Source organism: Pteropus vampyrus, unplaced genomic scaffold, assembly GCF_000151845.1.
Source record: "Pteropus vampyrus isolate Shadow unplaced genomic scaffold, Pvam_2.0 Scaffold193, whole genome shotgun sequence".
NCBI classification, from domain to species: Eukaryota; Metazoa; Chordata; class Mammalia; order Chiroptera; family Pteropodidae; genus Pteropus; species Pteropus vampyrus.
Window position 1 is genome coordinate 651626 of NW_011888974.1, and position 224 is coordinate 651849.

Consider the following 224-nt stretch of genomic DNA (forward strand, 5'->3'; position numbering starts at 1 on the left):
GTGGCTGGGCTGTGGAATTGGGCTTTTTTTCCTAAGGGCAACAGGGAACCCTGAAGGGCTAGGGCAGGGGAGAGACATGAATTTTAGACCCGAAACCTGGCTTCCTAGGCCATGCAGGGACAGTGTGGTGACAGCTTGGAGGAGCACGGTGGTCAGGGAGGTGGGGCTGGGGGAGTGGTTGTGTGGAGAGAAATGACAAGCATTGCTGCTCAGCCACCAGCCTC